Here is a 26445-nt window from a genome sequence, read left to right on the forward strand (position 1 = left end):
GGGACCTGGAGCCTTATTGGCCCCCAGTCCTTTTATTGCCATACTAATTTCTCCTTCGTCTCATTGGGGGGACACAGAGACTGTGGGTGTGTGCTACTGCCGTCTGGAGGCTGACACTAGGCATACAAAAAACAAGTTAGCTCCTCCTCCACCGCATACACCCTCCCCCCGGTAGCGGGCGGAAACCAGTTTTTTGCTTAGTGTCTTTGGAGGCACACGCAGTCTGGTTTTCTCCAGACTAGGTTTTTTCGGTTCCCACTATGAAGAGGAGATAGGGGCGACGGATCCTATAGAAAGGATCTCTCCCTCTCCTTTGGCATTTTCCCCTCCTCCTTCAAACACTCTATCATTACTCCATTACTAAAGAAACCCACCCTCGACCCATCCTGCACAAACAACTACAGACCAGTCTCCAATCTCCCCTTCATCTCTAAACTCTTGGAGCGCCTGATATACTCACGCCTTACCCGTTACCTCTCCACTCACTCCCTCCTAGACCCTTCACAGTCCGGTTTCCGCCCCCTACATTCGACAGAAACTACACTCATCAAAGTGACCAATGACCTTCTGACAGCAAAACGTAATGGTGACCACTCTCTGCTCATTCTTCTCGACCTTTCTGCAGCTTTCGACACTGTTGACCATCCTCTCCTACTCTCTAGGCTCCAGTCACTAGGCATTAAGGACACTGCTCTTTCCTGGTTCTCCTCCTATCTTTCCGACCGCTCCTTCAGTGTTCTGTTTTCTGGCTCCACTTCATCTCCTCTTCCTCTCACTGTTGGGGTACCTCAGGGCTCAGTCCTTGGCCCCCTTCTCTTCTCTCTCTATACGGCCCCAATTGGACAGACCATCAGCAGATTTGGCTTTCAGTACCATCTACACAACTGTACACATCATCCCCTGACCTTACCTCCGCTGTACTACAGAACGCCACTGACTGTCTGTCTGCAGTCTCCAACATCATGTCTGCTCTCTATCTGAAACTCAACCTCTCCAAAACTGAACTTCTTCTGCTCCCACCATCTACTAACCTCCCTAAATCTGACATTTCCCTCTCTGTGGGTGGCACCATAATAACACCCCGACAGCAGGCACGCTGTCTGGGTGTTATGTTCGACTCCGATCTCTCCTTCACCTCCCATATACAATCTCTTGCCCGCTCATGCCGCTTACACCTAAAGAACATCTCTAGAATCCGCCCTTTTCTCACCATGGAAACAACAAAAACTCTCACTGTCGCCCTGATCCACTCCCGCCTGGACTACTGTAATGCTCTATTAATTGGCCTCCCTCTCACTCGACTCTCCCCTCTCCAGTCTATCCTTAATGCAGCAGCCAGGGTTGTCCATCTGGCTAATCGTTACTCAGACGCGTCCGCTCTTCGCCAGTCGTTACACTGGCTGCCAATTCATTACAGGGTACAATTCAAAGTACTTGTTCTCACCCACAAAGCTCTCCACAGTGCGGCACCCCCTTACATCTCCTCCCTCATTTCTGTCTATCGGCCTAACCGACCGCTGCGCTCTGCAAATGACTTTCGACTAACCTCTGCCCTAATCCGTACCTCCCACTCCCGACTCCAAGACTTCTCCCGTGCTGCGCCAATCCTCTGGAATGCTCTACCCCAAGATATTAGGATCATCCACAATTTGCATAGTTTTAGGCGCTCGCTCAAAACGCATTTGTTCAGAGCGGCCTATCACATTCAGTAATCAAAGTCATGTTATGTTTGTGTGTGTGTGTAGCCCATTCACTATCTCCATCTAACCCCCACCCCCTGAAGATGGCTGGACCGTCATTGTAAATACATCATTGTAAATACAAACCTATGCTTTGTATCTCCCCCACCTCATTGTAGATTGTAAGCTCCACAAGCAGGGTCGTCTTATTTCGCTTTAATTATTGTATTGTTAACGTTGTTACTTATGACTGTTGTGTTTGAAACTGTTCAACTGTAAAGCGCTGCGGAATATGTTGGCGCTATATAAATAAAGATTATTATTATTATTATTATTATTAAAGGGTCCGATCTCCCCAAACCAGCAACGGGCGAGCACGCGTTGAGCATCGCTCCGCATATCCTTTCCCGCACCGAGGGACACCTCTGGGACTTTTCCCCAGACATCTATTTTTCGTGTTTATTATTTTATGAAGAAGAGACAGGGGCAACGGATCCTATAGAAAGGATCCGATTTCCCCAAACCAGCAACGGGCGACTACGTGCGAGAGTCCCTCCACGTCTCCTCTCCCGCGACGTTGGACACTATGCCAGACTTAGCCCTGTCCACCCCTAGGTATCGAAACCATGGGCTTGCACAGCGGCACAAGACTAGTCTGTGCGCCCCCACTGCTCCACCAACGCATGACGGCGGTGCTGCACGGCGGCGGACGGTCCCTCTCCTTGCCCCTACAGGGCAGACGGAGTCAGGGTGCCTGCGCCGTCCAAAAATGGATTACCTCATAGCCCCTGCTGAGGGCAGGTATGGATGGCTGGGGAGAGCCCCTGGGACGTTTCAGGTTAGCGTGGCAGGTTCTTGGATTCCTCTCCCTGCTCCCTCCTCCTCCTCCTCCTCTCCTCCCTCCCTATACCTACACGTGGGCCGCGGGAAGATTCCCCAGCGGTGGTGGAGGAGAGCGCTTCATGAGGGTGCCGGCGGGATCGCCGGGATAGCGGGGCCGCCAGGGCGCCCCCCGCCTCCTGCGGTGGGGCATCGTTAATTTAGCCCGCGGCTCCGGCCGGGGCCGCGGGCGGAAGTCCCGCCTTCAGCACGACGTCGCGTCTGACGTCACTTCCGGCGCCGCCCCCTCCTGGCCGGGGCGGGCGCCAGATAAGATGGAGGCCCCGCCGGTAGTCTGGGGTAGGCTGTAAGAAGCTTACCGCAGCCGCAGAGCACCGTCAGTGCTAGCGGGAGTGCGGAGGGAGCGGGAAAGAGGACTGCAGGACCGGGTAAGTGTGACCCCGTCCTGAGGCCACGCTAGACCATACAGGTGCCCCCCTCTCCTCCTCATTCACCCTCCTCAGAAGGTAGAATAAAAAAAAAAAAAAAGAAAAAAAAAAAGGGAGAGCCTGTTCCAGCAGTATGTCTGGAAAAGGAAAAGCGCACACATCCTTCTATGCCGCATGCGTTTCCTGTGGGGTTAGGTTCCCACGAGCGCAGACCAGTAAATTATGTGAAACCTGTGACAACGAACGCGCCCAGGAGCCCTCCCCTGCGACAGAGCCCAGAGGTCCGGAACCCCCTGAATGGGCGGTATCACTCTCGCGGTCTATGGTTTCACTAACTAAGGCAATTGAGACCCTTCAGGCCCCGGATAGGGGTAGAGATGACGGCTCCCCTGGTTGGGAGGGTTCTGCCTCCTCACATGAGCCGCCGGCCTGCAGGGGCCGCACTCTCTCTAGACAGGCACATAGGAAGAGAACCCATACTGTGTCGCCAGGCCCCTCCAGTGCTTCAGCATCTGCGAGTGTGGCATCACGCTCGCCGTCACCCTTTTCAGGGAGCGAGCAAGGTTCAGTAGAGGACGTGGAGGAGTCCTTGGACCTGGACACCCCGGGGTGTCGGGAGACGGTAGACAGTCTCATTGAAGCCGTAAACCAGACCCTGGGTATTGATGAGGTCACCCTAACCGCAGGCCATAAGGTGTCTTTTAGAAAGGCCCGGAAGCCGCGTAGAGTGTTCAGCACTCATCCGGAGTTCGAGGATATAGTGCAGCGGCACCGGGAACGGCCAGACAAGCGGTTTTCGGGACAACGGACGCTAGAATCAAGATATCCATTTGCGCCAGAGCTCTGTAAAAAATGGGCAGAGTCTCCGGTGGTGGATCCCCCGGTATCCCGCCTGGCCTCAAGGTCCCTATTGTCAGTGCCTAGTGGTTCCGCCATCAAAGACCCCACGGATCGGCTCATAGAGGGATTAGCGCGCTCGGTGTATGAAGCATCGGGATCGGCGCTCTTCCCTTCGTTTGCGGCAACATGGGTAGCCAAAGCCATGATGTCCTGGTCAGATACTTTGAATGGGATCCTGCAGGATAGAGAGTAGCCAACAAAGGTGGCCGAGATAGCAAGTCAGATCGCGATGGCGGGTGACTATTTAATTAACGCATCCTTGGATGCAGCTAATAGCGCAGCACTTGCAGCAGCAAACGCAATCGCCATTAGAAGAGCCTTATGGTTAAGGCTATGGCGGGCTGATTCGGTTTCTAAAAAATCCCTGACTTCCCTACCCTTTCAGGGGAACCGACTATTTGGGGAAGAATTGGACAAACTTATTTCGGACGCAACAGGGGGAAAAAGCAGTTTTCTCCCACAACAGAAGACAAGGACGCCGTTTCGTCAACCTCAGGCGCGTTTTCGGGCATTTCGCGCCCCCGGGTGGACGGCAACAGCCAGTGCCTCCACGCCCGCGCGCTACAATCAGGACAAGGAGCGTCAGGTCACCTACAGGACCAACCCGCTGGGCAGGATGCGGGGACGCCCGCCCAGGGCAAGGGGGACCAGGTCCCAGAGGCCCTCTACAAAATGACTCGAGACGTGCGGTACCCAAGGACAGCAGGATTGGCGGACGCCTGCGCCGGTTCTGTCACATATGGGTCGCGGTGGCACGCGACGCATGGGTGACAGAGTTGATATCCTCCGGGTACAAGATAGAGTTTATAAAACTTCCGCAGACGCGATTTTTTCCTTCCCGGCTTCCCAAAACAAGGTCTCGGGCAGAGGCATTGCGGGGGGCCATCGAGGTACTGCAGCGCAAAGGGGTCATTGTCCCGGTACCGAAGGACGAAAGAACCCAAGGTTTTTATTCCAACCTGTTCGTGGTACCCAAGAAGGATGGAGCAGTAAGGCCGGTTCTGGACCTAAAGCTCCTGAACAGGTTCGTCAGGGTCAGGCATTTCCGCATGGAATCCCTCCGGTCGGTTATATCCTCCATGGAGAGGGGAGAATACCTGGCCTCGATCGACGTTCAGGATGCATATTTACACATCCCTATTTTTCCCCCGCATCAGAGATATCTACGGTTTGCGATCGAGGGGCGGCACTTCCAGTTTGTGGCCCTGCCTTTCGGTTTGGCCACGGCCCCCAGAGTATTCACGAAGGTGATGGCGGTCGTCATGGCCATTCTACATTCTCATGGCATAGTGGTTTTACCATACTTGGACGACCTCCTGGTAAAGGGTCCGTCCCTTCCAGCGTGCAAGGAGAATGTCAGAATCACATTGGATACCCTGTCGCGCCTAGGATGGGTGGTCAACAGGAAGAAGTCATGCCTCACACCGGCTCAGAGGATTGTATTCCTAGGGATGATATTCGATACCTCCCAGGGATTGGTAATTCTCCCTCAAGACAAGGCTCGGGCACTCCGACAGGGAGCTCGAAGACTCCAACAGCCAGGCCCCCATACTATCCGATTCGGGATGAGGGTCCTGGGCAGGATGGTGGCAGCGATGGAAGCAATCCCGTTTGCTCAGTTTCATCTCCGTCCCCTGCAGCATGCCCTGTTAGCAGCTTGGGACAGGAGCCCGTTCTCGCTCGATCACCCGTGCAGGTTGTCCGCTCAGGTCCGACGGACTCTTCAATGGTGGACACGCGATCTATCGCTTCGGCAGGGGAAGCCCTTTCCTCCGGATCATTGGTTAGTGATCACGACCAATGCGAGTCTCTCCGGTTGGGGGGCAATCTTCCGTCACCACACGGCGCAGGGGCAGTGGTCGCCTCGGGAAGCTCGTCTCCCTATCAATCTGTTGGAGATTCGGGCAGTGCGGTTGGCCTTGCAGCAGTTTCAACACATGCTAGCGGGATACCCAATTCGGATTCAGTCGGACAACGCCACGGCAGTAGCGTACGTGAATCACCAGGGAGGCACACGCAGCAAGGCAACCATGCGCGAGATTGGACATGTGCTCCACTGGGCCGAGAGGAGCCACTCGATGATCTCAGCGGTTCACATTCCAGGCGTCGAGAATTGGGCAGCAGATTTCCTAAGCCGCCAGGACATCACGGCCAGAGAGTGGTCACTGCACCCCGAGGTGTTCCAGCAGATTTGCCAGCGCTGGGGAACACCAGACGTGGACCTGATGGCCTCCAGGAAGAACGCCAAGGTGGGCGTATTCGTCGCCCGGTCTCAGGACCCGCGAGCAATCTCAGCGGATGCTTGGTGCTACCCTGGAACCAATTTCGGCTCCCATACTTGTTTCCGCCGCTGCCACTTCTTCCGAGGGTCATCAGAAAGATCAAAACGGAGGGGGTTCCGGCAATTCTGCTGGCTCCGGACTGGCCCTGACGGGCATGGTACGCGGACCTGGTACAACTCATCGCAGACGTGCCATGGCGGCTACCGGAACTACCAGATTTACTGTCCCAGGGACCGATCTGCCACCCGAACTTAGGGGCCCTGCGTTTGACGGCATGGCCATTGAATCTTGGGTGCTGACCCAGGCGGGTTTTGGGCGCGAAGTAGTCGCGACAATGGTAAACGCTCGGAAGCCGGCCTCGGCAAGGATCTACCATAACACTTGGAAGGTTTTCTTCCAGTGGTGTCGGGAACACGGGGTTCCGCCATTGTCCTTCTCGGTGCCCAATATCCTGGCTTTCCTTCAGTCCGGACTAGATGCAGGTTTGGCGCCAAGTTCCCTTAGGAGACAGATATCGGCCCTGTCGGTCCTGTTTCAGCGAAAGATCGCTACCAATTTGCAGGTCAGAACGTTCCTGCAGGGGGTCGTTCATTTAGTGCCCCCCTTCAGAGCGCCATTAGAGGCCTGGGACCTTAATCTGGTCCTGACTGTCCTGCAGGAGGCCCCGTTTGAGCCATTACAGGAGATTTCATTGGCATATCTCTCCAGGAAGGTAGTGTTCCTGGTAGCCATAACGTCCATTAGGCGGGTATCAGAACTGGGAGCGTTATCTTGTAGAGCCCCTTTCCTGACCTTTTTTAAGGACAAGGTAGTCCTTAGACCTCCGCCGCCTTTTTTACCAAAGGTAGTATCCTCGTTCCATATTAATGAAGACATTGTGCTGCCTTCTTTCTGTCCAGCGCCAGTGCACAGAGTGGAAAAAGCTCTCCACACGTTGGATCTGGTAAGAGCTCTCAGGAGGTACGTGTCGAGGACAGCACCGTTTCGCCAGACGGACTCGCTGTTTGTGATCCCCGAAGGGCGCAGGAGGGGCCTCGCAGCCTCACGGTCAACCATAGCCAGATGGATTCGCCTAACCATTCAGGAGGCTTACCGTATTAGAGGCACGCCAATTCCAGCAGGGATTGGAGCACACTCTACTCGGGCAGTGGGAGCCTCTTGGGCGCTTCGGCACCAGGCTTCGGCAGAACAGGTATGCAAGGCAGCAACCTGGTCCAGCCTGCACACTTTTTGTAAACATTACAGGGTGCATACTCAGGCTTCGTCAGATGCGAGCCTGGGCAGGAAAATTCTCCAAGCAGCAGTGGCACACCTTTAGACAGGAAAGCATGCGGCTTGGATTGGTGAGTGTTATCCCACCCAGGGACTGCTTTAGGACGTCCCACAGTCTCTGTGTCCCCCAATGAGACGAAGGAGAAACATGGATTTTTGTGAGTACTCACCGTAAAATCCTTTTCTCCGAGACGCTCATTGGGGGACACAGCACCCACCCTGATAGCCGGTTGGCTCATGTTTATTATTTAATATGATTTTTGTTTAACACAGGGTGATCCTTTTTCAGACATATGATTTGTGGCATTAAGGCTGTTTTTTGTATGTTCTCCTACTGCTTTTGCACTAAACTGGTTTCCGCCCGCTACCGGGGCGAGGGTGTATGCGGTGGAGGAGGAGCTAACTTGTTTTTTGTATGCCTAGTGTCAGCCTCCAGACGGCAGTAGCACACACCCACAGTCTCTGTGTCCCCCAATGAGCGTCTCTGAGAAAAGGATTTTTCGGTGAGTACTCACAAAAATCCATGTTTCTTCCTCCATGATGCAACCATTTAAATCCTGTAATTCCTCCTCCGTCAGTTTAGGGATATCAACTCTACCCAGCTATGTCTCCCCCGCTACATCTTGATGATCCTCATCCTTGTATAACCTAGCATAGAATTTGCCCAACACTCTGTTTATATCTTTGGGATTAGTCAGTCGTTGTCCTTTTTTTATCTCTAATTGCCATTATAGATGTACCCACATATCTTCCCCTAGCCAAATTAGCCACTATTCTCCCTGCTTTGTCACCATACCTATTTAATTCTACCTTCCAGTGATTTCTATATAATTGCTCTCTTTCTTCCACCCATTCTTCAAAAATTTTTGGCCCGCATCCATTTCTCTTTATCCTCATCCAGTAGTGAGTTCTTATATTTTGTATAGGTGCTCCTAACTTCGCTGCTTGCTGCTAAGTACTGCTCTTTTATTCGTTTTTTTATTCTCTGTGTGTAAGCCATGATGTTTCCCCTTATCACCACCTTCGCTGTTTCCCAATATAGTCTAGGGTTAGATTTGTGCTCCTCATTATACATTGAAAACTCTGTCCACCATTCCCCCATCCGTTTCACAAAATCTTGCTCTCTTGTCATGTTTCCTGGAAATCGGAATTAAACACACGGGGGCACCACTGACATTAATGGGGATCCAACCAGACCTATACAAAATTGATGCTGATTAACCCCTTCACCCCCAAGGGTGGTTTGCACGTTCATGACCGGGCCAATTTTTACAATTCTGACCACTGTACCTTTATGAGGTCATAACTCTGGAACGCTTCCATGGATCCCGGGGATTCTGACATTGTTTTCTTGTGACATATTGTACTTCATGTTAGTGGTAAAATTTCATTCAAATAACTTGCGTTTATTTGTGAGAAAAACGGAAATTTGGCGAAAATTTTGAAAATTTCGCAATTTTCCAACTTTGAATTTTTTTGCCCTTAAATCACAGAGATACGGCACACAAAAAACTTGATAACTAACATTTCCCACATGTTTACTTTACATCAGCACAATTTTGGAACCCAAATTTTTCTTGTTAGGAAGTTATAAGGGTTAAACGTTGACCAGCGATTTCTCATTTTTACAACACCATTTTATTTTTAGGACCACATCACATTTGAAGCCACTTTGAGGGGTCTATATGATAGAAAATACCCAAAAGTGACAGCATTCTAAAAACTGCACCCCTTAAGGTGCTCAAAACCACATTCAAGAAGTTTATTAACCCTTTAGGTGCGTCACAGGAATTTTTTTGAATATTTAAAAAAAAATGAACATCTAACTTTTTTTCATAAAAAAAATACTTCAGGTTCAATTTTTTTTATTTTACCAAGGGTAACAGGAGAAATTGAACTGCAAAAGTTATTGTGCAATTTGTCCTGAGTACGCAGATACCTGATATGTGGGGGGAACGACTGTTTCGGCGCATGGCAGAGCTCAGAATGGAAGGAGCGCCGTTTGACTTTTTCAATGCAAAATTGGCTGGAATTCAGATTGGTCGCCATGTCACGTTTGGAGAGTCCCTGATGTACCTAAACAGTGGAAACCCCCTACAAGTGACCCCATTTTGGAAACTAGACCCCCCAAGGAACTTATCTAGATATGTGGTGAGAACTTTGAACCCACAAGGGCTTTACAGAAGTTTATAACGTACAGCGGTACAATTAAAAAATCATATTTTTTCCACAAAAATGATCTTTTCACCCCAATTTTTATTTTCCCAAGGGTAACAGGACCCTAAAAGTTATTGTGCAATTTGTCCTGAGTACGCTGATACCCCACATGTGGGGGTAAACCGCTATTTGGGCGCATGGCAGAGCTCGGAAGGGAAGCAGCGCCATTTGACGTTTTTGGCTGGAATTGAGATCGGACACCATGTCGCGTTTGGAAAACCCCTGATGTACCAAAACAGTGGAAACCCCCCACAAATGACACCATTTTGGAAACTAGACCTCCTAAGGAACTTATCTAGATGTGTGGTGAGAACTTTGAACCCCCATGGGCTTCACAGAAGTTTATAACATAAAGCCATACAATTAAAAAATCATATTTTTTCCACAAAAATGATCTTTTCACCCTCAATTCTTATTTTTCCAAGGGTAACAGGACCCTAAAAGTTATTGTGCAATTTGTCCTGAGTACGTTGATACCCCACATGTGGGGGTAAACCACTATTTGGGTGCATGGCAGAGCTCGGAAGGGAAGCAGCGCCATTTGACGTTTTTGGCTGGAATTGAGATCGGACACCATGTCGCGTTTGGAAAACTCCTCATGTACCAAAACAGTGGAAACCCCCCACAAATGACACCATTTTGGAAACTAGACCCTCTAAGGAACTTATCTAGATGTGTGGTGAGAACTTTGAACCCCCATGGGCTTCACAGAAGTTTATAACATAAAGCCATACAATTAAAAAATCATATTTTTTCCACAAAAATGATCTTTTCACCCTCAATTCTTATTTTTCCAAGGGTAACAGGACCCTAAAAGTTATTGTGCAATTTGTCCTGAGTACGCTGATACCCCACATGTGGGGGTAAACCACTATTTGGGCGCATGGCAGAGCTCGGAAGGGAAGCAGCGCCATTTGACGTTTTTGGCTGGAATTGAGATCGGACACCATGTCGCGTTTGGAAAACTCCTGATGTACCAAAACAGTGGAACCCCCCCACAAATGACACCATTTTGGAAACTAAACCCCCTAAGGAACTTATCTAGATGTGTGGTGAGCACTTTGACCCCCCCAGTGCTTCACAGAAGTTTACAACGCCCGGGCGTGAAAATAAAAAATTCGTATTTTTTCCACAAACATGATCTTTTAGTCACCATTTTTTTATTTTCCCAAGGGTACCAGGAGAAATTGGACCCCAAAAGTTGTTGTCCAATTTGTCCTGAGTATGCTGATACCCCATACGTGGGAGAAAACTACTGTATGGGCACACGTCGGGGCTCGGAAGGGAAGTAGTGACGTTTTGGAATGCAGACTTTGATGGAATGGTCTGCGGGTGTCATGTTGCCTTTGGAGAGCCCCTAATGTACCTAAACAGTGGAAACCCCCACAAATGACACCATTTTGTAAACTAGACCCCCCAAGGAACTTATCTAGATGTGTGGTGAGCACTTTGAACCCCCCAGTGCTTCACAGAAGTTTACAACGCCCGGGCATGAAAATAAAAAATTCGTATTTTTTCCACAAACATGATCTTTTAGTCACCATTTTTTTATTTTCCCAAGGGTACCAGGAGAAATTGGACCCCAAAAGTTGTTGTCCAATTTGTCCTGAGTATGCTGATACCCCATATGTGGGAGAAAACTACTGTATGGGCACACGTCGGGGCTCGGAAGGGAAGTAGTGACGTTTTGGAATGCAGACTTTGATGGAATGGTCTGCGGGTGTCATGTTGCCTTTGGAGAGCCTCTAATGTACCTAAACAGTGGAAACCCCCCACAAATGACACCATTTTGTAAACTAGACCCCCCAAGGAACTTATCTAGATGTGTTGTGAGCGCTTTGAACCCCCAAGGGCTTCACAGAAGTTTATAATGCCCGGGCATGAAAATAAAAAAATCATATTTTTTTCCACAAACATGATCAATTAGTCCCCAATTTTTTCATTTTCCCAAGGGTAACAGGAGAAATTGGACCCCCAAAAGTTGTTGTCCAATTTGTCCTGAGTACGCTGACACCCCATATGTGGGAGAAAACTACTGTATGGACACACGTCGGGGCTCGGAAGGGAAGCAGTGACGTTTTGGAATGCAGACTTTGATGGAATAGTCTGTGGGTGTCATGTGCGTTTGGAGAGCCCCTGATGTACCTAAACTATTGAAACTCCCCACAAGTGACCCCATTTTGGACACTAGACCCCCCACGGAACTTATCTAGATGTGTGGTGAGCACTTTGAACCCCCAAGTGCGTCACAGAAGTTTATAACACTCGGACGTGAAAATAAAAAAATCATTTTTTTCCACAAAAATGATATTTTTGCCCCCAATTTTTTATTTTCCTAAGGGTAACAGGAGAAATTGGACCCCAAAAATTGTTTTGCAATTTGTCCTGAGTAGGCTGATACCCTACATGTGGGGGTAAAACACTGTTTGGGCGCATAGCAGAGCTTGGAAGGGAAGGAGCACCATTTGACTTTTTCAACTCAGAATTGGCTGGAATTGAGATCAGACGCCATGTTGCATTTGGAGAGCCCCTGATGTGCCCAAACAGTGGAAACCCCCAATTCTAACTCCAACCTGAACCCCAACACGCCCCTAACCCTAACCCTAGCCCTAACCCTAGCCCTAGCCCTAACCCTACCCCAACACACCCCTAGCCCTAACCCTAATGGAAAAATGGAAATAAATACATTTTTTTTATTTTATTATTTTTCCCTAACTAAGGGGGTGATAACGGGGGGTTTGATTTACTATTTATGGCGGTTTTTATGTTTGGCGGCTGTCGCACGCTAAAAGACGCTTTTTATTGTAAAAATAGTTTTTGCATCACCACATATTGAGAGCTATAATTTTTCCGTATTTTGACCCACCGAGTCATGTGAGGTCTTATTTTTTGCGGGACGAGTTGACGTTTTTATTGGTACCATTTTCGGGCACGTGGAATTTTTTGATCGCTTTTTATTCCGATTTTTGGGACGCAGAATGAACAAAAACCAGCGTTTCATGAATTTCTTTTGGGGGGGGGTGCGTTTACACCGTTCCACGTGCGGTAAAATTGATAAAGCGGTTTTATTCTTCGGGTCAGTACGGTTACAGCGATACCTCATTTAGGTCTTTTTTTATGTTTTTGTCGGTTTTATGCAATGAAAACTATTTTATATAAAAAATAATTATTTTTGCATCGCTTTATTCTGCGAGCTATAACTTTTTTATTTTTTCGCTGATGATGCTGTGTGGCAGCTCGTTTTTTGCGGGACAAGATGACGTTTTCAGCGGTACCATGGATATTTATATGCGTCTTTTTGATCGCGCGTTATTACACTTTTTGTTTGGCGGTATGATAATAAATCATTATTTTTTGCTTCTTTTTTTATTTTTATTTTTTAAGGGGTTTGCTAAAGGGGTTAACTAATGGGACAGTTTTATAGGGCGGGTCGTTACGGACGCGGCGATACCTAATATGTGTACTTTTATTGTTCTTTTTTTTTATTATTTCCAAAAAATGGATTTATTGGGGGAATATTTTTTTTTTTTTTTCTAATATATTTGGCGATTTTTTTGTAAAATTATTTTTACACTTTTTTTATTTTTTTTTTTACTTTATTAAATAGTCCCAGGTGGGACATCACTGTCCTGTGACAGATCGCTGATCTGTCACATCACAGATCACTGTGACAGATCAGCGATCTGACACAGGCACTGCAGAAGGCTTCCTCATGCCTGCGCTTTGCAGGCACTGAGGAAGCCAGCTTCCTGCAGGCCCCCGTCGCCATCTTGGATTCGGGGGCCTGGAGGAAAGGAGCCCCCCGCAGCAGCGCTGCACATTGCGCTGCCGTGGGGGGCTCAGGGAAGCACGGAGGGAGCCCCCTCCCTGCCGATGCTTCCCTTTAACCCCCGGTACACCGCGATCGTGTTTGATCGCGGTGTGCAAGGGGTTAACGTGTCGGGGGCGGTCCGTGACCGCCCCTGACACATTGTGCCGGGTGTCAGCTGTGATAATCAGCTGACACCCGGCCGCGATCAGCGGCGCTCACCACGTGGGCGCCGCTGATCGCGGTAGACGTACTATCCCGTCCACGGTCATACGGGCCCGGGTACCGTGGACGGGATAGTACGTCGGATGTCAGGAAGGGGTTAAAGAGAGAGAAAAGGAATAGGCCACACAATGGGGATCACCCAACAGAAGATTTAGCAAAAATTTGTAACAATCTTTATTTAGACACAAACAAATAAACACCCAATTGTTAAAAACATTAAAAGTTAGTCACACATGTGACTTGAACATCTAGGTTCACAATAGAACCAAACCCTCATAACTTCACCTCCACAGAAAAACATCTCAATAACAGACCAAATATACAGTGGGGAAAAAAAGTATTTAGTCAGTCAGCAATAGTGCAAGTTCCACCACTTAAAAAGATGAGAGGCGTCTGTAATTTGCATCATAGGTAGACCTCAACTATGGGAGACAAACTGAGAAAAAAAAATCCAGAAAATCACATTGTCTGTTTTTTTTTCATTTTATTTGCATATTATGGTGGAAAATAAGTATTTGGTCAGAAACAAGCAATCAAGATTTCTGGCTCTCACAGACCTGTAACTTCTTCTTTAAGAGTCTCCTCTTTCCTCCACTCATTACCTGTAGTAATGGCACCTGTTTAAACTTGTTATCAGTATAAAAAGACACCTGTGCACACCCTCAAACAGTCTGACTCCAAACTCCACTATGGTGAAGACCAAAGAGCTGTCAAAGGACACCAGAAACAAAATTGTAGCCCTGCACCGGGCTGGGAAGACTGAATCTGCAATAGCCAACCAGCTTGGAGTGAAGAAATCAACTGTGGGAGCAATAATTAGAAAATGGAAGACATACAAGACCACTGATAATCTCTCTCGATCTGGTGCTCCACGCAAAATCCCACCCCGTGGGGTCAGAATGATCACAAGAACGGTGAGCAAAAATCCCAGAACCACGCGGGGGGACCTAGTGAATGAACTGCAGAGAGCTGGGACCAATGTAACAAGGCCTACCATAAGTAACACACTACGCCACCATGGACTCAGATCCTGCAGTGCCAGACGTGTCCCACTGCTTAAGCCTGTACATGTCCGGGCCCGTCTGAAGTTTGCTAGAGAGCGTTTGGATGATCCAGAGGAGTTTTGGGAGAATGTCCTATGGTCTGATGAAACCAAACTGGAACTGTTTGGTAGAAACACAACTTGTCGTGTTTGGAGGAAAAAGAATACTGAGTTGCATCCATCAAACACCATACCTACTGTAAAGCATGGTGGTGGAAACATCATGCTTTGGGGCTGTTTCTCTGCAAAGGGGCCAGGACGACTGATCCGGGTACATGAAAGAATGAATGGGGCCATGTATCGTGAGATTTTGAGTGCAAACCTCCTTCCATCAGCAAGGGCATTGAAGATGAAACGTGGCTGGGTCTTTCAACATGACAATGATCCAAAGCACACCGCCAGGGCAACGAAGGAGTGGCTTTGTAAGAAGCATTTCAAGGTCCTGGAGTGGCCTAGCCAGTCTCCAGATCTCAACCCTATAGAAAACCTTTGGAGGGAGTTGAAAGTCCGTGTTGCCAAGCGAAAAGCCAAAAACATCACTGCTCTAGAGGAGATCTGCATGGAGGAATGGGCCAACATACCAACAACAGTGTGTGGCAACCTTGTGAAGACTTACAGAAAACGTTTGACCTCTGTCATTGCCAACAAAGGATATATCACAAAGTATTGAGATGAAATTTTGTTTCTGACCAAATACTTATTTTCCACCATAATATGCAAATAAAATGAAAAAAAAAACAGACAATGTGATTTTCTGGATTTTTTTTTCTCAGTTTGTCTCCCATAGTTGAGGTCTACCTATGATGTAAATTACAGACGCCTCTCATCTTTTTAAGTGGTGGAACTTGCACTATTGCTGACTGACTAAATACTTTTTTGCCCCACTGTATATGTAGATAGCATACCACAGTATAAAAGGTTTTTGCATGTAAACTGGCTCACAACTGGAGCAAGTTCAGAAAAGAGCGACCAGAATGGTGACCGGTCTGCAAACCCTGTCTTATGAGGAAAGGTTGCAGGATTTGGGAATGTTTAGTTTGCAAAAGAGAAGACTGAGAGGAGACTTAATAGCTGTCTACAAATATCTAAAGGGCTGTCACATTGTAGAAGGATCAACTTTATTCTCATTTGCACAAGGAAAGACTAGAAGCAATGGGATGAAGCTGAATGGGAGGAGACACAGATTAGATATTAGAAAAAACTTTTTGACAGTTAGAGTGATCAATGAGTGGAACAGGCTGCCACGAGAAGTGGTGAGTTCTCCTTCAATGGAAGTCTTCAAACAGAGGCTGGACAGACATCTAACTGGGATGATTTAGCGAATCCTGCTTTGAGCAGGGGGTTGGACCAGATGGCCCAGGAGGTCCCTTCCAACTCTACGATTCTATGATTCTATGATTCTATGATTCTACATTCATAAATAAATGCACACACCAAAAATACAAATATTGGCAATTGATAGCAGAAAAATAAAACAATATTAAAGCCACATATGCTATATACACAGGAAGAGATGGTATAAACCATATATCAGCCAATTATAATAAATATATATGATCTAATTTACCTGTGAGAAATTGTACAAAAAGTCCACAAACAGCATCTGGCCTATATAACACGCTAATGCAATGTTATTGATCAAATCCCTTAGAAGTGCATGTATTTCCCTAACAACCGCTCAGACTATCATGTTTGACCAAGCGCATTGAAATAAAGTGGTACTGGCTAAAAAATAGCCGCATAAAGGGAAGGCAATGCTCAACCTTAGTTTGGTTATGCACTAGTTTCCAATCAGAAGTGGAGCCTGAGCGTCCTGAGACCCGACGCGTGTCGCCACCGATTCGTCCTGGAAATCGCCATAGATAGTCCGTCCCTTTCTGATGTGCGTCAGCTAAGTCTAGAGATATAGGACTATGATCAGATATCACCATGTCCTCACTATTGACATCACACATTTTGTGTAGTATCTTATCTGACACGAAGAACATGTCTACTCTCGACCATGTTTTGTGTGCATGAGAGTAATGTGAAAATTCCCGATCCATAGGGTGTGACGTTCTCCACGCATCTTTCAGCTGCCAATTTGATATCATATCTTCCAAATAACCTTTTTTCCCCCTATATCTCTTCCCTTCTCCTGGATTTAATATTAAGCTCCTTTTTCTGTCCTCTTCCTCCTTAAGCACCTCATTACAATCTCCTCCTATGATTATGTTGTTACCACTATCAGCCAGTATTTTGTTCTGTAAGGACATAAAAAATTTCTTTTGATTTATGTTCGGGGCATATATATTGTACATGGTAATACTCTCATTATTTATCTCTAATTTAAAACGGATTACCCTACCCTCCTGGTCCATTTCTACGGATGAAACTCTGTGTGCCAATGCTTTATGTATAAGTATTAGGACTCCTGCTTTTCTGTCTACCGAGCTAGAACCATAAACTTCTCCCACTTCTCCCACCCATAATTTCTTCATTCTAAAAAAGTCTTCTTTACCCAAGTGTGTCTCCTGAAGCAAGGCTGTATCTGCTTTCAATCTTTTCAGGCCATTATCAAAACCAAAAGAGAAACAATTTCCCGCCCACCTATTATCCCATATTTATCATGTTGTACCTATTTTATATCCATTCTCTATCTGAGCCCTGACCCTCATGTAACCTTGAAACTCCGAAATCTTAGCTCAACATCTATTTCCCTTAATTTATCATATCAATTTCCTAACATCTTAATACTCACAACCATATTATCTTAAAGTCCTTCTCCATCTCTCCTTTTTGATATCAGAGAGGTATAAAAATACTTTACTCCCACCCCCTTCATCCCCCCAAGCAATATCTCCCAATGTGAACCTAGCATTTGTATGATACTTTCCCCCTGGAAGATATCTTAATTTAACACAAAATTCTCCCATCAACATTCAATTAAGATCTTGTCTTCTACCTAGTATATACATCACATCTGGTCATCATTATCCCAACTTTACATATGTCTTTTTGTTATGAAAACAAATGGGCAGAGAGACACCGGCGAACCCCCCCGTCCGAGAACCGGATCGCAAAACCCGCCCCGGCTGGCACCCCCCGACCCAAGCATGACAGTGTGACGGATTACTATGCAGCTGTCAAGTCCAGGTCAGGAGAGGCGCCGGCCAGGGCAAGCCGCACGACCCGACTCCCCGGACGAAAAACCTGCCAGCGCGTCCCCGCCCAACGTTCATAAGCCTGGAAGTCACAAATTCTCCATCAGCCAGTATGATCAGCTTGCAGACCAATTAAATCAGCACCTCAAATTCTCCATTCAGTCCAACAGAACCTGTGAAAAGAAATAAGATGGGAAAAAAACAAAAACAAAAAAAAAGAAATAAGAGAAGGGGGGATCTCTCCACCAGCTTTCCTGTAGTCTTCCTTGAACATACATAGTTCCGTCTGATATTGACCCGGTCGGGTGAATATACCTGTAAATTTGTAAGTTTTGTACACCACCACGTGGTTCACAGATGATATCCCTTATTAAAGTACATCTTCCTATTTTAGGTGATTGGGAGTGTAAGTAGTCTTTCTGTAGCTCAACCTGGACCACAAAAATGTCTCCCTTTCATCTTCATATTATCATGTGAGGTATTCCAGTCATACTTTTCACTTATGAATTAGATCATTTAGTATTCTGTCTTGTTTGGTTCTTCCTGAACGCCCTTGTCATTGGGGTTCTTTGTTCCTTAGCCATTGTCTCTCTTTCATTATCTCCTTCCAAATGCAAATCCGACCTCAGGCTATACGGATAGGGTCTCCCCCTCTCGTCCTCAGCATCTCCCCCGTCTCCTCTCGGAGGGCTGGTGTTATCAGGTGATTGCTGGCCAGATGAAGGTTGCTGCTGGGACATCATTTTCATAGCCTCCTTGGGATCTGTAAATGATCTCATCACACCATCTCTTGTCCTAAAACGCAGCGTTGCTGGATAGTTTAGCTGGAATCTGATGTTGCGTTTAAACAATAGAGTGCAATCTTCGCTGAATGTCCTTCTTCTCCGTGTCACCTCTGCTGAATAGTCTCCAAATAAAAGGACGTTATGTCCCTGAATTATCAGCGGTCGCCTTCTTCCTTTATAAGCCCTGAGTATTTCTTCCTTATCTTTAAAGTTCAAGTACTTTGCCACTGCCTGGCGTGGTCTCTGTGCTTCCTTGTTATTCTGTGTATTCCTGCCCCTCTCAGTCTCAGAGGCCTCTCTGGGGGGCCTATCATGTGTGCACGCTCCACTCTGCAGTTATATGACAGTCCCAGTGCTTTTGGCAATTCCACCTCATAGATATCATTTAGCTGCTGTGTGTTTATTGTCTCTGGGAGGCCTATCATTTTCAGATTGCTTCTGTGGGACCTATTCTCCCGATCCTCTAGTTTATCCACAGTGTAGGAGGCTTGTTTCTTTAAGTCACTGACTTGTTTTTCTAGCTGAATAACTTTGTCCTCCGCCTCAGAAATTCTCTGCTTGGCTTCCTGCAGTTTCTGCTCCTGATGAGTCATCTTGCTTTGCAGCTCTTTAGTGGTAGATTGGATCATGTCAGCCACTGCCTGCTTAAAGTCTTCAGCAAGGTATGATGCCATTTCTTTTGCTAGCTGTTTAAAGTTTAATGAGCCATGAGCATGTAGCTGCGTTTCCAGTGTGCCTCCTGCCTCCACTGTCTCCCCCCTGGCTGAAATTTCCTTCTTTCTCTGGGGCTTCCTCCTCCCGTTCTATCTCCTCATGTGCTTGCCCTGTTTGTGCCTGTGTCTCCGTCGCCATTACTGTGCTCCCACTCTGCAGGCCTCCTCCGATCTCCTCCTCCCTCTGCTCCTTCCCTGCGCCTCTCGTGACAAACCGATCCATGTTGCGGATGGTCCCGGATGGTCTCACGATTATCCCAGTACCTTTTGTGAGTCAGGGCTCTGTGTAAATGCAGAGTATTTGCGGCGGTCAGCAGGAGCTCCCTCACATGCGTCTGCACATGGCGGCGCCGGAACAGGAAGTCCGGGAGAATGTTTTCTTCGCACAACTAATACCTCTGGATCGTTGTTTGGACACTATGACTTATCATTGTGGCTGTACAAGTTACTTCTTTCATGGCATTTGCTTACTTTAAGGCAGAAGAACATCTTCAGCTGAACAATGCACAATATCATAAGTGTGGTAAAATGATGGATTACTTGCAGGAACATGACATGGTTTTATATTTCAAAAAATCAAGAATTAAATTGCACCTGCGCTGACTGACTATATCCTGCAATGACCACCTAAGTAGGTCATGAATGAATGCTGTACTTACTTCCTGTGTACTGTGGGGCTGTAGATGAATCCAGCATGTGCCATATGTAAAAATGGCTGTACCCCGATGGAAACCAGAGACGCAACACCAAGGAGGCGTCCCTCCTGTAGACGGTGGTGTGGGAGCGTCCCTTCAGCTGTCAGCCGCTGGACACGCTGAAAAAGATGGCGGCGCGCTCCGGCCGAGAGGCGCCGCCGGCGTGCAGCGGCAAGGAGGAAGAACCAGGTGACGTCACCGGGAAAAGAGAAAGGGGGCGCGTGCAGGCCAAACTAGAAGCCAACGCGTTTCTAAGGTCTGCGGACCTTCTTCATCAGAGCCCTGACACTTTGGCCCCTCCTAACTTGGAAATCCAACCTGTTACTATTACTCTCACTAAATCCTACACTTATACTGTAAGTCCCTAACTCTATCCCTAGTTCATAAAGATTCATAAGCTACACATTACACATACAGATCATTACATCATAAAGCATCTTACTACACAACAAAGCATTATCACATAATATACCATCTTACATGTAAAACATACCGGCTTTAACAGGAAGGGATGCAGGGCATGAAGTGACCCCAACACACTCTTACATATCAATACCACTTTCTAATTTGCAGCATCTTCGAGAAGGTATACTAACCCTATATGGGCCAATATTCCAGCAGAACAGTTTGATCACCTAGTGAAATCTGACGTAACAAATTACTGCAGTTCTGAAACCAAAGGAGACCTAGCATACTACTAGATTGGTGTCTTTAATAATGTGGCCATTCAGGGTATGTTTTATACTTGGTGGAGATGACAGAATTTAAGTCAACCATAGATCTTAAATGTTTTTTCTTTTTCAAACAAACTTTATTAAAATTTTCTACATTTTTAACTGGATCTCCTCACAATTTTCTGGTTATGGAGACTGCTGGTTAGAATTAGAATCCGACAGGTTGGATTTATACAGGAGACCTGCAGCTATGTGATAACTACTGCTATCATTGTGGTCATCATGATAATTTCTCCTTCGCCTCATTGGGGGACACAGATACTGTGGGTGTATGCTTCTGCCGCTAGGAGGCTGACACCAAGTGAAAAAAAGAGGTTAGCTTCTCCTCCGTCGTATACACCCTCGCCCCTATTGCGGGCGGAATTCAGTTTTTTGCTTAGTGTCCTTTGGAGGCACACACGTCTGGATGTTTCCAGACTATTTTTTTTTTCCTTCCCATGACGATGAGACAGGGGCGACAGATCCTATTAAAAGGGTCCGATCTCCCCAAACCATCAACGGGCGAGCATGCGTTGAGTATCGTCTCCGCGTATCCTTTCCCGCACCGTGGGACATATCTGGGTCTTTTTCCCCAGACTTCTATTTTTATTTTTTATTTTATGAAGATAAGACAGGGGCAACGCATCCTATTGAAAGGATCCGATTTCCCCAAACCATCAACGGGCGAGCACGTGCAAGTATCCCTCCACGTATACTCTCCCGCGACGTGGGACATAATGCTGTAGCCCTGTCCACCCCTAGGTATCGAAACCATGGGCTTGCACAGAGGCACAAGACTAGTCTGTTCGGCCCCCACTGCTCCACCAACGCTAGACGGCGGTGCTGCATGGCGGCAGATGGTCCCTCTCCTCGCCCCAGCAGGGGAGACAGAGCTAGGGTGCCTGCACCATCCAGAAAATTACCCCATCCCCTCTACCTGGTGCGCTGGATCTGTAGCGGAGGTTATCGCAGTATGGAGGACTGGGGAGGGCCCTGCGGGCTCCTGAAGCTCCATTGAGAAGGCTCCAGGCAGAAGGTTGTGCTCACCTGGTCCACAGCATTTCCTTTCCTCCCTCCTACCCCCCCAGGCAGGGGCCACCAGCGCGGATGTCGGTCCATGGAGAGGCTCAGAGAAGGGCCGGCGGGATCGCCATGGTTGCGGGGCCACCAGCGCATGGGCGGGCGGGCAGGGGTATAAATTTAGCCCGCGGCTTCAGCCGTGACTAGGCCGCGGGTGGAAGTCCCGCCCCCAGTGTGATGTCATTTCCGGTGCCCCCGGTCTCATTACAGGGTAGGCCTCGACTGGGAGAGGACGTCTCGGCCTACTCAAGGGCGAAAGGAGCGCAGGAGAGCGCAGCGCAGAGGCAGCGGCAGGAGCACGTGGGGACACAGGATCAGGGTAAGTGCGACCCCGACCCTGGAGCCGCGCTACGTGCGATAAAAGGGGGTTTGTTTCCTCCTCCTCCCTTCCCTCAACCCTCTTATAGAAAACAGAGGGGGTTATTGAGCCTGGCAGCAATATGACCGGAAAAGGGGAAATCGCACACGTTCCTTTATGCCGCATGCATTTCCTGTGGGGCCAGTTTTCCACGAGTGCAGAATAAAAAATTATGTGAAACTGGTGACTCCGAACGCACCCAGGAGCCCTCCCCTGCGACCGAACCCACAATGCTGGTGTGGGCAGAACGCAGAGGACAAGGCTCGGGATTACCGCTGTGCAGCTCCCGGAACCCGACGCCTAACAGAACCTCAGGGTCCGTCCTCCACTGCGACCGCGACCAATGTGCCAAGCCCCCCAGAGTGGGCCCTATCACTGTCTCAGTTCATGCAATTGAGTCCCTTCAGGCCTCAGGTGGTGGCAGGGACAGTGGCTCGCCGGCCTTAGAGGGGACCTCCACCTCACAAGAAGCCTCCGGCCTGCAGGGGCCGCTCTCACTCCAGGCAGACCCGTGGGAAATAAATCCACACGGTGTCGCCCAGTCCATCCGGTGCCTTGGCATCCATAAGTTCTGCTTCTCGCTCCCCGTCACCAGTGGTTGATAGCGAGCAGACCTCAGATTGCGACTCAGACGAGCCCCTTGACCAGGATACTCCAGCGTCAATCGAAAGAAGGTATCCGTTTGCTCCGAACCTCCATAAAAAATGGATGGAATCCCCGATGGTGGATCCTCCGGTTTCGCGCCTAGCCACTAAGACCCTGCTATCTGTCCCTAGTGTTTCCTCAATAAAGGATCACACGGATCGCCTTATAGAGAGCTTAACTTGCACAGTATATCAGGCGTCAGGGTCAGCGCTCGCTCCCTCATTCACAGCAACTTGGGTAGCCAAGGCTATGATATCATGGTCAGAAACATTAAACAAGGTCGCGCAGGAGCAGGATCTACCTGCAGAGAGTTCGGAGGTCGCAGGTCAGATGGCGATGGCCGGAGACTATGTAATCAATGCGTCTTTGGATGCGGACAATTGCTCGGCACTTGCTGCCCCTAATGCAATTTCTATCAGAAGAGCCCTATGGTGAAGGTCATGGCGAGCCGATTCTACTTCTAAGAAGTCCTTGACTTCCCTGCCTTATCAGGGCGGCCACCTATTTGGGGAGAAGTTGGATCAACTTATCTCCGACTCCACAGGAGGAAAGGGCGGGTTTCTCCCTCAACAAAAGTTCAAAATGCTTTTTCGTCACCCATTTTCAGGCACGTTTCGGGCCTTTCACAACCCCGGGTGGACTACAGCGGCCAATTCCGCCGCATCAGGCTGCCCCAACCACGATAGGGAGCGGCAGGTCTCATATAGAGCCAACCCATTGGGGAGAATGCATACTCAGCAGCCAAGATCGAGGGTATCCAGATCCCAAAGATCGTCGGACAAATGACTCGAGGCCTTTACCAGACGACACCGGAAAGGTGTGCGGCCGCCTACTCTGGTTTCACCACATCTGGGTCAATGTCGCTCACGACGCATGGGGAAAGGAATTGGTGGCCTCAGGTTACAAGATAGAATTTGTCAGATATCCTCCAAGATGGTTTTTTCTTTCCCGGCTTCCCAGGGTGGATACCCAGGCAAGGGCTCTATTGAGAGCCATCAAATCGCTCCAGCACAACGGAGTCATTGTTCCTGTGCCGGAACACGTAAGAGCTCAGGGGTTCTATTCCAACCTTTTTTGCGGTTCCCAAAAAGGAGGGGTCTGTCAGGCCTGTTTTGGACCTGAAGCTTCTGAACAAATTCATCAGGATCAGACATTTCCGGATGGAGTCTCTCCGTTCAGTCATATTGGCCATGGAGCAGTGAGAATACTTGGCCTCAATAGGCATCCAGGACGCATATCTGCATATTCCCATTTTTCCTCCTCATCAGAGGTTTCTACGCTTCACCATCGGTGATCAACATTTCGTAGCGCTACCCTTCGGGCTAGCCACGGTTCCCAGAGTGTTCACAAAGGTTATGGCAGTTGTCATGGCCACACTGCATTCTCGAGGCATAGTCGTCTTGCCTTATCTGGACGACCTCTTGGTCAAGGGCCCGTCAATACGGGCATGCGAGGAAAAGGTCAACATCACACTAGATACTCTTGCCCGCTTAGGATGGTTGGCAATGCAAAGAAGTCATCCCTTGTGCCAACTCAGAGGATCTCCTTCCTAGGAATGATCTTCGACACTTGCCGAGGGTTGGTAATTCTCCCTCAGGAAAAGGTGCTAGCTCTCCGGCAGGGAGTCCGGACACTTCGCCAACCAGTCCCTCATACCATCCGATCCGGGATGAGGATTCTAGGGAAAATGGTGGCAGCAATGGAAGCGATACCTGTCGCCCAGTTCCACCTTTGCCCCCTGCAGCACGCCCTCTTGTCAGCCTGGGACAAGAATCCTTTCACTCTCGATCAGCAGGGCCGACTGTCCTCTCAAGTCAGGCAGTCGCTCGGATGGTGGATAGCCTGTTCCTCTCTGGCCCAGGGGAAACCTTTCCCCCCAGATCATTGGCCGGTAATGACAACCAACGCCAGACTCCTCGGTGGGGGAGCGGTGTTTCGCCACCACACAACCCAGGAACGGTGGTCGCCACAGGAGGCACGCCTCCCGATCAACTTATTGGAGATACGAGCTATTCAGCTGGCTCTGCAGAAGTCTCATCACTTTTTAGCAGGCTGCCCCGTCCGGATTCAATCGGACAATGCCACGGCGGTGGCTTACATAAATCATCAAGGGGGCACCCGCAGCAGAGCAACCATGCGCAAGGTGGGGCTCGTTCTTCAGTGGGCCGAAGCAAACCACTCGGTGATTTCGGCTGTCCACATTCCGGGGCGTGGAAAATTGGGCGGCAGACTTTCTCAGCCGGCAGGGTCTTGCATCCAGAGAGTGGTCTCTACATCCCGAAGTTTTTCAGCAGATTTGTCAACTGTGGGGAGCTCCGGATGTGGACCTGATGGCTTCCAGAGTGAATGCCAAGGTGCCCGCATAGGTCGCTCAGGCCAGGGACCCGCAGGCATTCGCGGTGGACGCGTTGGTTCTGCCATGGAACCAGTTTCGCCTCCCATATCTATTTCCCCCACTGCCACTACTTCCAAGAGTCATCAAAAAGACGGAAGGGGTGCCGGCGATTCTGCTGGCCCCAGACTGGCCCCGTCGAGCATGGGACGCAGATCTAATGCAGCTGCTCGCTGACGTTTCTTGGCGCCTGTCAGAGCACCCAGATCTACTGTCTCACGGGCCGATTTGCCACCCGAACTCAGGGACCCTGTGTTTGACGGCATGGCCATTGAATCTTGGATTCTAACCCAGGCAGGGTTCGGGAGCGAGGTGGTCGCTACAGTGATTAGCGCCCGGAAGCCTGCTTCAGCACGAATTTATCACCACACCTGGAAGGTGTTCTTTGCTTGGTATCAAGGCCGCGGTGTTTCTCCGCTGAGATTCTCGATCCCCAACACCTTGGCTTTTCTCCAGTCGGGCTTAGAGAGCCCAGATAGCTCAGTCACTAGAGCATTAGACTCGGGCGTTGCCCCAAGTTCCCTCAGGAGACAGATATTGGCCTTATCCGTCCTGTTCCAGTGCAGAATTGCTACCAATTTGCAGGTAAAGACTTTTTCATTCAGGGAGTCTCCCACTTGTTACCTCCCTATAAGGCGCCTATGGACGCCTGGGACCTTAACATGGTCCTAAGTGTTCTGCAGGAAGCTCCATTTGAACCGCTTCAGGATATCTCTTTGAGGTACCTTTCCTGGAAAGGTGTTCCTAGTGGCCATCACTTCTATCAGGCGGGCTTCAGAGCTGGTGGCCCTATCCTGTCGAGCTCCGTTCCTCACTTTCCATAAGGATATGGTGATGCTCAGACCAGCCCCTTCTTTTCTGCCGAAAGTCGTATCCTCTTGTCACATTAATGAAGATGTTGTTTTGCCTTCATTTTGTCCAGCACCAGTGCACCGTGTGGAAAAGGCTCTTCACACGTTAGACCTGGTAAGAGCCCTCCGGAGGTACGTGTCGCAGACGGCACCCTTTCGTCAGACGGACACGCTGTTCGTGCTCCCCAGAAGGGCGCAGGAGGGGACTCGCTGCCTCGAAATCGACCATAGCCAGATGGATTAGTTTGACTATGCAGGAGTCCTACCGCATTAGAGGCACGCCGATTCCAGCAGGGATCAGAGCGCACTCTACCCGGGCAGTAGGCGCCTCTTGGACGCTTCGGCACCAGGCTTCGACGGAACAGGTTTGCAAGGCA

At 48.9% G+C, this 26445-nt stretch overlaps 1 protein-coding gene across 1 annotated transcript in view; it reads left to right on the forward strand.

Moving 5' to 3' along the window:
• Positions 1 to 26445, forward strand: part of LOC141051171 (uncharacterized) — a 218882-nt gene that overhangs the window by 136218 nt on the left and 56219 nt on the right.

This window comes from Dendrobates tinctorius, unplaced genomic scaffold (assembly GCF_039654945.1).
Source record: "Dendrobates tinctorius isolate UK_male_01 unplaced genomic scaffold, ASM3965494v1 ptg000155l, whole genome shotgun sequence".
NCBI lineage: Eukaryota > Metazoa > Chordata > Amphibia > Anura > Dendrobatidae > Dendrobates > Dendrobates tinctorius.